Source organism: Puma concolor, chromosome B1 (assembly GCF_028749965.1).
Source record: "Puma concolor isolate L17-30 chromosome B1, mPumCon1.1.hap2, whole genome shotgun sequence".
Classification (NCBI taxonomy): Eukaryota; Metazoa; Chordata; class Mammalia; order Carnivora; family Felidae; genus Puma; species Puma concolor.
The window spans coordinates 6,117,324-6,130,932 of NC_141670.1; the positions used below are offsets into that span (position 1 = coordinate 6,117,324).

Here is a 13,609-nt window from a genome sequence, read left to right on the forward strand (position 1 = left end):
GGACCAAGGGGTCAAAGCAGGAGTGGCCTTGTTCACCACCACTCCCAGGGATGCGCTAGGGAATCTGTGTGTTCTTTCCATCCCACACGGTTCTAGGTTCGATGGGTCTAGAGGTCTTGGCTTCCAGAGGGAAGATGTTTCCAAATAGGGGCACAGGAAGAGTTATGCTAAACTGTAAACTATGGCTGCTACCTGATCATTTGGGACAACTTGTGCCAGAAGACCGGTAGGATCTTGGCCAGGCTTATTTTGCACAGGATATAAGTCAATAGGGGTTAACCAAGTGAAGACTTCAAATAGAATGGATAATTTTCCATGAGCATATATGCTTCAAAACACTCAAAGCAACAATTCACAAAACTAAAGGAAAAATAAATTAACAACCAGGGTTGGAGATTTGCATATACCCTTCTCAGGACCCGATAGAGCAAGCAGAATATTAGATTACAGGAGAACTATCACAATTACTCAGTGTTCCTCTCTTAACACCCAACCTACTGCATGTGCAGACCACCCATCGTGGATCCTTTGCATCCCTGCCGTGGGAATCAAAGAGCATGTGGAGCTGGTCCCCAACCGAAGAGGAGCTTTGGCTGGTGCTTTTGTAGTGACTAATAAAGTCCTATGTCTCTGACCCAAGAGTCTTCTCCCAGCACCAATGAAACGGTTGAGGCTAACTTGCAAAAATTAAAATAAAATTCCAGACCCTACACAGTTCTGGACACAGGCCCAGAGCATTCATCTACTCAGACATTGCCATCCCAAATTTCAGACCCCACTCTTTCCCCATCAGGTGTCCACACCCCTGTGCCGTTCTCCTCTTGAATCTGGGCTGGCCCTGTGAGTCATTGCTGGCCAGTAAAATGTGGTGGCAGTGACACTATGTGTCTTCTGAGACTAGGTCAAAAGATACCTTGTAGTTGCTGCCCACGGGGGTTAGAACACCTGCTCTAGGGGACAAGAAGACCAACTACCTTTGAGAGGGCCCTAAGCCAGCCACGTGGAGTGGCCGAGTGGGGAAAGAGATGCCAGACCAGAGCCCACTGAAGCTTAGATGCCAGTCGTGTGAGTGGACAATCCTTCAAACAGTTCCGATGAATTCAGCCCCAGCCACCATATGAGGCTAACTGCGTTAGAGAAACCCAATAAGAATTATGAGGCTGAGCCCAGTCCACTGTGAAAACCATCAGATGTCGTAGTAAATTGTTGTTTTGAGTCACGGAGATCAGAGATTGTTTGTCACACAGCAATACATGGTAGGAGCAGGGAAGGAAGGAGGCAGGATCGGGAAGGGAGCTAAGCCAGGATGCGCAGGTGAAGGCTAGTCCAGCCCAACTCCGCAGAGAGCTCTTAAGTGGAAACTGTTCTGTGATTCTCCGAAATGCCTCAAAACAAGGGAGCATGACTTTGGCATTCAACCTCCCCTACCCAAGAGGCAGTCATTGGCCAAGGGGTGTCTTAGGAAGCATGAATAATTGCTGTCAGCTTGGGTATTAGAAAAATCTTATTTCTGGGGCACCTGGGTGGCTCAGTCGGTTAAGCAGCCAACTTTGGCTCAGGTCATGATCTCATGGTTCATGAGTTCAAGTCCCACACTGGGCTCTGTGCTGACAGCTCAGAGCCTGGAGCTCGATTCAGATTCTGTGTCTCCCTCTCTCTCTGCCCCTCCCCTGCTTGCACTCTGTCTCTCTCTCAAAAATAAATAAACATTATTTTTTTTTAATTTATAAAAAAAATCTTATTTCTGCAAACAGGCGCTATATATATATATATATATATATATATATATATATATATATATGAAATATTTAACAGCCAGTATAGCATAGGCAGCAGCCAATGAGAATGGAGTTCAGCTGGGGTCTAGAGCAGATCTTCAGGCCAGCTGGGCCCGGGAAGCAAGGCAGCAAGGCGGGGAGCAGTGATGGGGAGAGAGGGGAGAGGCGACAAACCTGATCCAGATGTATTCCAGTATTCAGGGACCAATGGGTCCTGGCTTGAATACATCACCTGGAGTAGAGCGTCTTTAACAACTCTGAGGCCATAGCATACATCATTTGCTGCCCCACTTTCTTCAGTTTAACAGTATATTATGAGCATTTTCCCACATTGGGCACTTTCTGTGTTTATCTCTCTGCTTCCAGAAAAGATTGGAGGCTGTTTAGTTTTGAGCCAGAATAAGAGCGTGGAGGGACTCTTCAGGCTACAGAAAATTCTTCTGAACAACCTGCTCCCTAACCGTGTGTTCTCCCTTTTATACGTCTGTTTGGTTCACTGCTGCACTTTACATCTTTCCATCGTGCCTGGAGTACTGGACACAGGAAATAAATACCCGTTGAATCAATGAAGAAAGAGGTCGACGCTAACGTAGTCAAAGCAATAAGGGTGGGGAGAAGAACTAATTTGTACTTTTCATTTTACGATTACTTGCGTAAGTAACTCAAAGGACTATAAGAAGAACTAGGAGCTGCACGGAGGTATTCCCCGGCGGGCTGTCCTACAATTTTTCATCTGATCAACACACAAAAGGGCAGTGGTTTCCGGCTTTCTGCTTGAGTTCTGTGTAGATCTTCGTAGGAACGAAGATAATGTGTGTGTGTATCTTGGCACTTAAACAAATGCTCAGTCTAGGTAAAACTTGCCTCCTAGGAAATCCATAACTTTATTTTTTATATTTTTTTAAATGTGTATTTTTGGGGGGAGGGGAAACAGGGGAAGAGAGAGACAGAACACAGAATCTGAAGCAGGCTCCAGGCTCTGAGCTGTCAGCACAGAGCCCGACATGGGGCTTGAACCCAGAAGCCCTGAGATCATGACCTGAGCCGAAGTCGGATGCTGAACCAACGGAGCCACCCAGGTGCCCTGACTTTAAATAAAAATTTGAAAGAAAAAAAAAAAAAACCTGTGAAACGTTTATTTTTAAATATTTTAAGTTTGAAAGGAGCTATTTTGCTATTATTGTTCAAGAAAATGCCATATTTCTTCTACTATTAATAACTTGAGTTCTGTTTTCCTTAGAAAATTATAGTTTTCTATTAGATTTATGTGGGCTAGTCAAGTTTATCTCCACTGTCCTTCCTTTTTTTGGGTTTTGTAGGACCCCACAGAGGGAACTGTAACTCAGTGGTCTCCACTTGGCCTTTGAAATTCATGAACTCCTATGAAACCCAGACCCGATTCTGCCCTAAATGTTTATGCCGTGCTGTTGAGCATGGACCATTCCAGAGGGAACTTGAGACTCTGGGGAACCAGGGTTCCCTTCTGAAGCACGAGGCCTTTTATCCGACTCTGCACCCCGGACTTCCCGGAGATGCGCACGTCTCGATTCATGTCCAGGCATTGTCAGGTTGTCTGGAAGAAACCTGCTGAGCTGAGCTAAAGTGTGAGCCCCACAAAAGTCAATATTTTCCACTCTTCCTTTGTCCTCAGTGTGTATAAAAGGGCTTTCTAGTATATACCCCGTTCATTGAGGGTGAGTGTTGGCAGAGAAAAATGGCTTTCATCGTTTATCCTTCTGCGGAGAGTAGAATGAAGAAGCACAGACAACTTGTTTTAGACTTCAGCAGATCCTTTCTTTAGATTATATTATTTTATTAAAAACCCTGAATAGAAACGCAGTGGCAGAAAAATAAAAGTACAGCCTATGCGTACAGAGGTCACGTTTCTTGGAGCGCGTTAGTTTTAATTAACTTTGTCCTTGATAATGCGATGTGCAGTCCTCAGCTTCGATGCTATATTCTCCCTCTGATAAGAAGAGGTAGTGAATCCGGCAAGAGGCTCATTACCATAGGCTTAAAGCCTTATGCAATTCCTGGTACAGACAAGATGCTCAATAAATACCTGCGGAGAGAAATGAGAATTAAAAACCTGAGAACACCACAACTGTCATCTGTTTAAAAAAAAAAAAAAAAAGGTAACTGAGTAAATTTGCAGGTCTAATTAGCTTTATTAAACAATTCATGAATGAGACAGCATTCCTTCTACTAACTAGAAAGGGGGGTCCGCGGAGCTAAACGAAAGAAAGGTTTTCAAAGGCAGAGAGAGAGCATAAAAAAGGGAAGAAAAGAATGTATTAGCATAGACTGCACTGTTTAGGCAAAGTTGCCCTCCTAAGGGGAGCAAAGCGGTCTCTCCCTTTCCTTTAAGGTCCTAACACCAACAAACGTCCTGTAATGACCAGGAAGTTCTGCGGACTGGTTGAAGGTTACATTTCCAAGGTTTGGAACTGCAGTTAGGTTAGATGTTAAGGCTTGGACTACTGATTTGGGGCCTTAACCCAAGTGACTCCTTTTGGGGCTGTGGTTTTCTTTAGAATGTGTCAAAAGACCTGAGTTCTAAGGCTGATTCAAATTTATTTCTCTAATCTGAAAAACAAATAGCACTGGATTGGATGATGACATCGGTTAACTTCATTATTTTTCTGTGTGTCAGGGATGGGTTGCTGGCTTAAGCCTTTTATTTACGTATTTATTTGAACAAGGCTTTTGTGACAGCTCTGAGGCCGCCCTTGAAATAGTGTGCTAAATCAAAACACCTCTACACTTGAGACTCTTCCCTGGACAGAGTAAATATCTTTTCAGTTTATGGTTCATATAAGGAATAGGTTTTGTGTGTGTGTGTGTGTGTGTGTGTGTGTGTGTGTGTGTTTTGATATAGTATTTTAAGTCAGTATTTTTCTAGACCTTTTAATTCTATACTAAAATAATCCTGAACTCTGCACAAATGATCGTCAATGGTACAGCGTAGCTACTTTTTCTTTCTTTTTTTTTTTTTTTTAATGTTTATTTATTGTGAAAGAGAGCACAAGCTGGGTGGGGCAGAGAGAGAGGGAGAGACAATCCCAAGCAGGCTCCAGGCTCAGCACAGAATCCGATGAGCGGCTTGATCTCCCGACTGAGAGATCATGACCTGAGCGGATATCAAGAGTCAGACACGCAAATGACTGAACCACCCACGTACTCCTGCTTTTCGAATGATAGGGTTAGCTATATTAAATGATTACGTTGATTCCTTGCTTGAGTATTCTCAGATCCCTTATTTGCTAAGCAAGAACAGTCTAGCTGCTTGGAACCACACTGGGCACCACTTACTCGAGGCCAGTATTTGTCTTTTCCCTTGAGGGATTAGGACCATGGGGGTGAGCACAGTCTAGCCCAGTCAGCTACTTTTCCTGCCACAATTGTTGTAACCTTTTTATGTTTTAAAGAATTTCAGGCTTAGGGGCACCTGGGTGGCTCAGTCAGTGAAGCATCGACTCTTGATTTCAGCTCAGGTCATGATCTCAGAGTTCGTGAGATCGAGCCCCTGCGTCAGGCTCCACCCTATCAGCCCAGAGCCTGCTTGGGATTCTCTCTCTCTCCCTCTCTCTCTCTCCCCTTCCCTCCCTCTCTCTGCCCCTCCCCCACTGGGCACGCAAGTGCGCACTCTCTCTCAAAAATAAGTAAACATTAAAAAAATTTAAAAATAAGAATTTCAGGCTTATAAAAAAGTACAAAAATAATACAAAGAATTCCTACTAGCCATTCCCAGATTCCCGAAATGTTAACATTTACCACATTTATCATTTCCTCTCTACCTATATGAATGGATATGTGTGTGCCTGGGTTTTTTCCCTGAAAAATGTGACAGGAAGTTGTAAACGTGACATTCCTTTACCCTAAACCCTTTACTGTGTATTTCCATAGTACAATAATCCAAAGTAAGGGATTCACATTTATCTAGCCTTCTTTTTTTTTTTTTTTTAATTTTTGTTAATTTTTATTTATTTTTGAGAGACACAGAGCACGAGTTAGGGGAGGGGCAGAGAGAGAGGGAGACACAGAATCCAAAGCAGGCTACAGGCTCCAACCAGTCCACACAGAGCCAGATGCAGGGCTCGAACTCACAAACCGTGAGATCATGACCTGAGCCAAAGTCAGACGCTTAACTGACTGAGCCACCCGGCCGCCCCTCTTTTTGTTTTTTACATGAAAGGCAGCATACTGATTATTTTCCCAAAGTTGTCATAACAAAGCACCACAAACCAAGTGGCTTGAAAAACGGACACTTTTTGTCTCACAGATCTTGAGGCTAAGAAGTCCAGGTCAAGGTGGTGGAGGGCTACACTCCCTATGAAGGTGAAAGGGCGGGCCTACGCCGGCCGACTCCATCTTGTTCTGTGTTCTCCACCTTGAGTGACTATGTCCCCGACATGACCCCTTTTCCGGGAAAATCGCAGAAACCTCAGATCTCGCCTCCTCCCCTTGAGTAACCTCCCGCTCACCCATTCAAACTTCCTGATCAAAACACGCCCAGCGACCTGCGTGACCCTTCCCCAGCCAATCGGCCGAGGCCACGACCCTTCCCCAGCCAATCGGCTGCCCCTAGACCCCTATAAAAACTTTGTGCTTTTGAGGGGCGCCTGGGTGGCGCAGTCGGTTAAGCATCCGACTTCAGCCAGGTCACGATCTCCCGGTCCGTGAGTTCGAGCACCGCGTAGGGCTCTGGGCTGATGGCTCGGAGCCTGGGGCCTGTTTCCGATTCTGTGTCTCCCTCTCTCTCTGCCCCTCCCCCGTTCATGCTCTGTCTCTCTCTGTCCCAAAAATAAATAAACGTTGAAAACCTTTGTGCTTTTGAAACTCGCTCTCTCCCCCGGTATCTCACCGCTGCGTCGGTGCAGGTAGGGGATTGAGCTTGAGCTAGCTCGAATAAAGGCTCTTTTGCTTTTGCACCGGACTCGGCTCCCTGGTGGTCTTTGGGGATCACGAATTCTGGGCATAACAAAGGCACTAGGGAAGGATATGATTCAGGCCTCTCTCCCAGCTCCTGGTGGCTTCCTGGCTTGTGGCCACAGAGTTCCAGTCTTCACACAGCATTCTCCTATGTGCACCTCAGTCCAAATTTTCTCATTTTCTAGGACACACCTTACTCTAGTATGACTTCATCTTTTTTTAATATTTAACTATTTTTGAGAGAGAGAGAGAGAGAGAGAGCAGGGAGGGGCAGATAGAGAGGGAGGAAGAGAATCCCAAGCAGGTTCCAAGGTGTCAGTACAGAGCCTGATGTGGGGCTTGAACCCGTGAACTGTGAAATCATGACCTGAACTGGAGTCGGATGCTTAAAGGACTGAGCCAACCCAGGCGCCCATAGTATGACTTTATCTTAACCAAATGTAGCTATAATGAGTATTTCCAAATACGGTCATGTTCTGCAGTTCTGGGGGTTAGGACTTCAACCTAGGAACTTTGGGAGGACACAAGTCAACCCATAACACATACTGTGAATGTGTTTTTGTACTTGCTTTTTGTCACTTAACGATATAACCTGCAAATCGTTCCGTATCAGCTCATAGGAATCTTCTTCACAGAAGATTTTGTTTTGTTTTGTTTTTTATTCACAGATGCAGTGTTGCATTGTGTAGATAGAACATAATTTACTCAACTACTCTTCCACAGAGAGCAGTTAAACGGTTTCAAATATTTTGCAGTTACACACAATGCTGCAGTGATAGGATTGTGTATGTGCGTTTCACATTGCAGAAGAATATCTTCAAATTCCTAGAAGTAAAATTGACGGGTCAGAAAGTAGAAGCACGTGTACCTTTGTTAGACATTACCAAACTCCCCTCCAAAAAGTTGTAAAAAATCTTGATTTCCATTAGTGTGTATAGCATTATTTACCCATGGCATTTCCAATAGAACCTATTGTCTAGCTTTTCTGTTGTGTTTTGTTTTTTTTAAGTTTACTTATTATTTTGAGAGACAGAGAGTGTGTGTGCAGATGTGAGCGCAAGTGTGGGGAAAAGAGAGAGGGAGAGAATCCCAAGCAGGCTCCACGCTATCAGCACGGAGCCTGACGCAGGGCTCGAATTCACAAACTGCGAGATCATGACCTGAGCCAAAGTCAGAGGCCTAACCAACTGAGCCACCCAGGGGCCCCTGTTTTTGACAATTTGAAGGGAAAATGACACCTCCCTGTAGTTTTAGATTACATTTCTCTAGTTATGAGTAAGGTTGGCAATCTCTTACTTGGCCCATTTTTCTTTTTCTTTTTTTTTTTTAATTTTTTTATTTTTTTTAATGTTTATTTATTTTTGAGACAGAGACAGACAGAGCATGAACAGGGGAGGGGCAGAGAGAGAGGGAGACACAGAAACCGAAACGGGCTCCAGGCTCTGAGCTGTCAGCACAGAGCCCAACGCGGGGTGGGTGAGATCATGACCTGAGCCGAAGTCGGACGCCCAACCGACTGAGCCACCCAGGCACCCCCCTTGGCCCATTTTTCTATATAATATTTGGTCTTTCTTCTTAAGCTTTTAAGAGTTTTAAAAAAATATGCTAGAAATATTATGTTTTTCCAGTTTTTCAGTTGCCTCCTCCCTCCCCCCAATTTTTTTTTTCTTCCAAACAAGTAAATTTATTACCTTGCTGTTCTGGAAATGAGAAGTCTGTGGTGAGTCTCATTGGACTGAGTCACAATACCTGCGGACTGTGCTCCGGGGCAGGGTTTGTTTCCTGACCTTTTCCAGTCCCTCCAGGCTGCTGAGTTCCTTGGCCCCTCCCCTCCTCCCATCCTTCACAGTACTTTCAAATCTCTCTGACTCCGATCTCTGTCCTTGCCTTTTGGATTTGTTCATGGTATGTTGCTTTCTGTTTTTAACCATTCTTATGTTGCATCTGGTTTTGTTTGAGCTACAGTTACAAAGCTTTTTCCCTACACCCTGGTTATATTGGAATTCACCACTCCACCCTTCACCCAGGTGAATAGTGTGTTCTTGTGTTTACATTTTTTTTTACATTCAGATCCCCAATCCATTTTAGGTTTAGTTTTACGTACGGTAGGAAATATTGACTTAATTTTATATATATTTTTCCCGATGACACCAAAAATTTATCTTTGATGCAGTGATTTGCGACACTACCTTAACAATATAGCAAATGTCCACATGAACTTGGGTGTGTTTCTGGACCCTCACCACTGCCCGTTTGTCTGGTCATGTGCCAGGACCACAGTTTTAATGACAGCTACGTCTGCTGTGTTGGTCCCTTTGTAGCTTTTCTTTTCCAGGGAGTTCCTAGTCTGATATATTTGCTTTTCCACGTGGGTTTTTGCATCAACTTGTCCAGCTCCATCAAAACCTTTACTGATATTTTTTAATTGGTATTGCGTTCAGTTAGAGCAGACATCATTATGATGTTAAGCACTCAATCTAAGAACAAGGGATGTCTCTTCATTTGTTCAAAGCCACTATTGTGTTTTACAGGAGTGTTGTGAAGTTATTCTCATATAGGTTTTGCACATTTTCCTCTAAAGTTTATTCTTTATTTTTGTTTTTGCCCATGGAGTTTTCTCTACCTGTGCAGCCTCTAACTGTATGTTATTTTATTTCTGGATCTTTGCTGAATTTATTATTTTAGTTTTATCAGTGATTCCAAGGGTTTTCCAGGTGTACTATTATTTCCTCTGCAATAAAAATAGTTTTATTTTTAAAATTTTTAGCCACTTATTGACGTCTCTAACTAGAGTAGCTAATATGTCCACCGTATAACGTGGGATAATTGTGTACACAGAGGGCATTTTTGCCTTCTTTTGAATCTAGTAGAAATGCCTGTAGTATTTCCCCATTGAATAAGATCTTGGCTTTGGTTGTATGCATATATACTAAAAAAAAATAAAAAATTCTATTCTCTTGAGTGTTTCCATCAGGTATGGGTGCTTTACTTAATTATTGACAAATTTGGATTTAAATCTACTGTGTCTTATGAGCATTTTCCTGCTTGCTACATGTTTTTTCCTTTTTTTTTTTGTATGGATTATGTTTTATTATTTCATTTCCTCTTTTATTATTTTGATAGTTATACAATATTTAATTTCTTATTGATTTCCCTAGACATTGCAAAGACATCCCTGCCTTATCACACTGTAATGAAAATGAGTACTTTCACTTCTTCCTGTAAAATGAAAGGGCCTGAGAGTACTTTCACTATCTGAGCTTCCTGACTGATACATCACTACTGTCAGGCATCATTGCTGGATACACACTGTATTTTAATGTCAGAAGACTATTATTGATGGTTTATAGAATCAACGTTTATGTTCTTTTTTATTTGTACAATCAACATTCATTTAAATTTACCCCACATTTTAACACTTTTTGGGTTTTTTTCCTTCCTGTATATCCAAGTTTCCATTACAAGAATGTGGTAGGGTCTCCTCCCTAAGGAGAAAAGAAAAAGAGAGAAAAGAAAAAAAAAAAAAAACAACTTCAAGGTAACCTGCCTATGTGCCTACGTGACAACATCCCTCATGACCTTGTAAACCGAGACTACTTAATCAGACTACATGTTTGTGTGTGTTACCATATATGGGAGACAAAGAAAGAGAAATGTATAAAAAAAACTATGCTACGGGATGTTCAGGACTCAGTTCTTTGGGTACAAATCCAAAAGAATAAAAGCGGCTTCCTGGAAAGAAAAGCCTCAGTGTCACCACATTCTGTGTGAGAATCCTGCTCCAAGAAAACCAAGGACCCACATCTGTCACAAACAGAGCAAAAGGCATGTACAAAATTCTAAACAAAGTTGACCAAAACAGATCAGACAATATAGTAAAGAGATAAGACATCATGAGTAAGGAGGGTTTATCCTAGAAATGCAAGGTTATTTCAACATTCAAAAATCAGTCAGTGTAGCTCACTGCTCACAAACTAGAAAAAAACCCATATGATCATCTCTCTCAGTAGATTAAAAATACACACACTTAACAAAATCAAACATCCTGGTTCCAAAAATTCCCAAATTAAAAAATGGACAACTCCTGCAAAGTAGGAAGTCAAAGGAACTTCCTCAACCTTGTAAAGGGCATCTGTGAAAAGACCCACAGCTAACGTCACAGCTAATATTGAGGGACCAGATGCTTCTCCCTGAAATGCAGAACCAGACAAGGAAGATGGCTCTTACCACTTCCATCCAACATTCTGCTGGGAGTAGGGTTTCTCAACCTTGGCAACATTGACGTTTTCGCCTGGATAATTCTTTGGTTTGGAGGCTGTCCTGTGCACTAGAAGGTATTTAGCAGCATCCCTGATCTCTACCCATTAGATGCTGGTAGTAATCCCCCCTCCCGAATCGTGACAGCCAAAAATGTCTCCCTGGGACAAAACTGCCCCTTGATGGAGAACCAATGGACTGGGCTCTGGCCGGTGTAAGCAGGCAGGAAAAAGAAAGCAAAGACGCCCAGACTGAAAAGTGCGAAGCAATGCTGCCTTGATTTGCAGATGTGGGGACTCCCTTGGATGCCCAGAATTGGTATAAAGATTAAAGTGAAAACATTCAAGCTAAAGAAGATGCAGGAACAAATCTTATCTGAACTCTCCTTACCTGAAAACAGAGCCTCCAGAAAATACAGCCGCCATTAAGCACTCCTTTGAGGGAGTTTCCTAAGAATTCAGCTGCCAGGGAAACAGACTGCCCCAATTCCCATGAGCATCACAAAGCCCAGTAGAACTTTCCCATAAAGCCCCAAACTCCCCGCCCTACTTCATTAGGTTTGGTATATGAACCTTTCATCTCTAGCTGTTTAGTGAATTACGCACTACTGAGTACTTCCGCGTGTACAGACAACACATGAAAACAAGCCTTATTTTTCCTCCTGTTAATCTGTTAATTAAAAAAAAAATTTAATGTTTATTTATTTTTGAGAGAGACAGAGCATGAGTGGGGAAGGGGCACAGAGAAAGAGGGAGACACAGAATCCGAAGCAAGCTCCTGGTTCTGAGCTGTCGGCACGGAGCCTGAAGCTGGGGCTGGAACTCACAAACCGTGAGATCATGACTTGAACTTAAGTTGGATGCTTAACTGACCTAGACACCCAGGCACCACCCTCCTGTTAATCTATTGTTAATTGCAGCCCCCCCCCCCCATTGGACCCAAGTTGGAAGAAGAAAAGCTTTCTTCCTAAAACAGACAACGTGGCTATCTGCAGAACTTCACAGGGAATGTACAAAAGCTATTAGAACTATTTTTTTTTAATTTTTATTTAAATTCCATATAGTTAACATAAATTGTAATATTAGTTTCAGGTGTACAATTTAGTGAATCATCACTTACATACAACACCTGTGTTCATCACAACTGCATTCCTTAATCCCCATCACCTATTTAACCCATCCACCCACCCACCTCCCCTCCAATTATATTCCCATATATTAACAGAAATGGAAATTGTAAAAATTATTTACAGTATCATAAAAATGGTAATACTTACCTTGGGATTTGAAATTTGACAAAAGTTGTAAAAAGACTCATCTCAATAATACAAAACATTGATGAGAGAAATTACAGAAGACCTAAATAAATGTTAATGGATCAAAAGAGTTAATATTTTTAAGATGTCAATTCTCCTTCAAATAGATCTGAAATTCAACATAATTTCAATCAAAATCCAAGCAGGGTATTTTATTCTTTTTTTGGTAGAAAATGACAAGATGATTTTAAGATTCATGTGGAAATACAAAAGATCTAGAATACATCAAACAATTTTGACAAAGAACAAAGTTTTGGGGCTTACATTATCTGATTTTATAACTTATTTATAAAACCACAGTAATCAAAATACAATATTCGTATAAAGTTAGACAAATAGCTCAATGAAACAGAAAGTCCAAAAATAAACCATATATATATGCACAACTGATTTTGACTCAGGTACAAAAGCATGAATGCAGTGGAGAAAATAGCTTAACAAGAAATGATGCTGGAGCATTTGGATATCTATATGCAAAAGACAAACTTAGGGCCCTATCCTTACCATATACAAAAATTAACTCAAAATTGATCCTAAAACTAAGGATAAAGCCTAAAACTATAACATTTCTAAAAGAAATCATAGGAGAAGATATTTGTGACCTTAAAGCTGAAGAATCTACTAAATACTGAACTTGTATACCACCATTTAAAATTTTTATTTTCATTTAAAAAAATGTTTATTGTTTTGAGAGAGGGAGAGCATGAGCAAAGGAGGGACAGAGAAACAGAGAGAGAGAGAGAGAGAGAATCCTAACCAGGTTCCACAGTTAGCACAGAGCTCCATCCATGCAGGATTGAACCCACAAAATGTGAGATCATGACCTGAGCCAAAACCAAGAGCCCAACTGACTGAGCCACCCAGGTGCCCCTTTATACCACCTTTTGTATGGCAAAGGTGATTGGTTTTATCTGTTTTATCATGCCATTATGTGATTCTAAATCTTCTTAGCATTCACTGTCACTTACTTGGTGAGGACAATAACTTTATCTTCAATACTGAGTTGAGCTCACACTCCCAAGTAAAGGTGTTACCATTTCTTCAGTTTGTTAGGCCAACCATTTGTGATAATGATGTGATTATGGATCAGAGATTTGAGTCTAGGAAGTGGGGTTTTGGCTCAAGGTATGCATGTGCTCAAGGTAATTCTTTAGAACCTGTGTGCTGGTTGGATCCTATTAACAGCTACTATAACAAATGGGGATGAATGAATGGATAGATGAAAGGAAGACTGGAGAGGATGGTGGTCCATATACGTACATATACCCTGCCACTGGATTTAGTAGAAAAGTCCTAAACATGTGTGGTTTCCAGTTTCAACTGACAC

General features: G+C 41.9%; 1 long non-coding RNA gene across 1 annotated transcript; it reads right to left on the reverse strand.

Moving 5' to 3' along the window:
- Positions 1 to 3,648: 3,648 nt before the first annotated feature.
- LOC147581430 (uncharacterized) lies at positions 3,649 to 11,454 on the reverse strand. The gene is made up of 2 exons (XR_015249665.1): positions 11,358 to 11,454; positions 3,649 to 3,840 (listed from the first exon to the last, which is right to left on the reverse strand). It is a non-coding gene; the product is annotated as an uncharacterized LOC147581430 (long non-coding RNA).
- Positions 11,455 to 13,609: the final 2,155 nt, after the last annotated feature.